The 2,281-nt window shown below is 29.2% G+C and overlaps 1 pseudogene; it reads left to right on the top strand.

The window, feature by feature from the left end:
* Positions 1 to 867: 867 nt before the first annotated feature.
* LOC145615536 (cell wall / vacuolar inhibitor of fructosidase 2 pseudogene) lies at positions 868 to 1,623 on the top strand (annotated as a pseudogene).
* The last annotated feature ends 658 nt before the right edge of the window (positions 1,624 to 2,281 follow it).

The raw sequence follows: 2,281 nt of genomic DNA, 5'->3' as shown, positions 1-2,281 counted from the left end.
ATTCAGTTCAACTTAGTTCAGTCAATGAGAATAAGCCCTAACACCCAAAAAAAAGCTAGAGTTATTCAAATTAATATAAGATGTAATTTTGATTATATTGTACATGTTGTAAAACCAATACGTTGTAAAATTATTGTATGACGGTGCACGGTTGTGTGCAATATTAGAAAAATAATCTATATGTTCAACATTAAAGAAATAGAGAGAGAATAACTAATATATACGATGGTGTGCTACTCCACCTATCACCAATTGGTGTGATACTTGTTCAATATTAGTATAAACACTCCAATGTGCTCTTTTGCTTGGTCAAGTGATGTACATTCATCATGTGATTGAGTAGAGTTAGCACATCATATGACTTCTTGGATATAAAGAAAATCAAATTTTAATTTTCAAAACAAATACAACTAACAATTATTAATAATAACATTATATGAATTAAGTTTAACATTAGATACAATATCTAAGATATAATACAATATTAATTAATTTAAATTGAAAGATAGATTGTTAATGTTATCCCATTATATTAAGCAAGAAGATTAAAATGAATAATTTAATTTATCCAACTTTGAAATCTCCTCATATTTTAATCAACTCCACACCCACTTCACTAAATCTATAATTCCATTACTTGTAATCTTGTAGTGTGTATACAAGCTGGTGGGGAGAACTCTAGAAATTTGAAATTATTAATACTTATGAATTCATATTGACCCGTGAACTTATATATTTGTCATGTGGGCTACCTCCAAATTTAGCCTTACTATCAATAAAGTATAATCAGACAAAATAGTTCAACTATATATAATACTAGCTCTACATTACATTTTTTAGTGAACATCAATTGTATGAGCCAAATTTACTCATAAATCTAGCCTTTTCATTTTCATTCCACAACAAAATTAAAAAACCTCAAATGGGTAAACACTCTAAGATTTTATCATTAATTCTTTTTCTCTTCATCAATAACACAATCAAAGTAGTTCAAGGAGATGAAGATTTTATCCAAAAAACATGTAAGAACACTCAATACATTGATCTATGCATCTCTTCCTTGAAATCAAACCCTTCGAGCTCGAATTCGGATCTCAAAGGGCTAGCAACTATTATGGTAAATATTGGAATTGCCAATGCATCGGATACTTACGCTTATTTATCATCATCACAACATTTACAAGTGCCTAAAAGTAGTGGTGCAATTGATACTAATATGAAGAATGTATACAAGTTGTGTGCTTCTAAGTATACTTATGCTAATGATTCTCTCAAGTCTGCACTCCAAGATTTGTCAATGGAAAACTATGATTATGCTTCTATGCATGTTATGGCGGCCTCCGATTACTCGAATGCTTGCCACAATGCATTCAAAAGGTACCGCGATATGGATTATCCAATGGTGCTCAAGGTTAGAGAAGATGGATTTAAGAATATTTGTGCTGTGGTTTTGGGTATTGTGGATCAACTTTATTCCATTGATAACCATTTTTAGTGTGTAATTTGTAGTACTTATAATGTTTAATGAACCGTTTATGTTATCCTAAATGGTAATGTGTATGAAATTGATTATATTTCTTCTTGTTCATTAATTCAATATGTCAAGATCTCATGTTAAAAAAAAATGAAGTGTTAAGGTCAAATTTATAGGCTAATATAGTTTTCAATATGGCTGAGTACTAGCTCTTTATGCACGCAATCTACTAAATGACATGTAATTTCTTACCCTTTGTATTCTTATTATGCAATGTAAAGATATGATTTATTTAAATTATTTAATCTAGTTTTTTGTTCTTATTTCCAATAAAAAATAATTTTAAAGACAAAATAATTGAACATAGATCAATTTTCACACACAAAGATTAGTAGCTTTTGATGGGTGTTCTTTATATTATTGGAATCTCTCCCTTTGTTTGATTATCTATGTGTGAAGTTTAGATTTAGTTCATTCAACTTTTAGTTGATCGATATAGTTGATTATTAGTGTGAATTTTGAGTAGAAAAAGTATATAGGATCATTTAACACCAATTGTTTGATTAGTGGTTCTTTTTCTTGTGGCAATTTGACCATATTTGGCTTTTTCTTTTACTTGTACGCTTTCTTTGCTTATTAATATCACAACTTGTCATTTTGTACCAATGATTTTGATTTATGACTAAAGTTGCCAATTTGTTTTTGGAGAAATCATAAGAGCATTGTACAAATGGATTTTAGGTGGACACTTCCCACTCCCCATTACTTTTATAAGGAAAATTTGCAAATTACAGCCATTTAAAGTTT

This window comes from Chenopodium album, chromosome 25 (genome assembly GCF_948465745.1).
Source record: "Chenopodium album chromosome 25, dcCheAlbu1.1, whole genome shotgun sequence".
NCBI lineage: Eukaryota > Viridiplantae > Streptophyta > Magnoliopsida > Caryophyllales > Amaranthaceae > Chenopodium > Chenopodium album.
The sequence above is the reverse complement of the archived record's forward strand: the minus strand, read 5'-3'. Positions and strand labels throughout refer to the sequence as shown.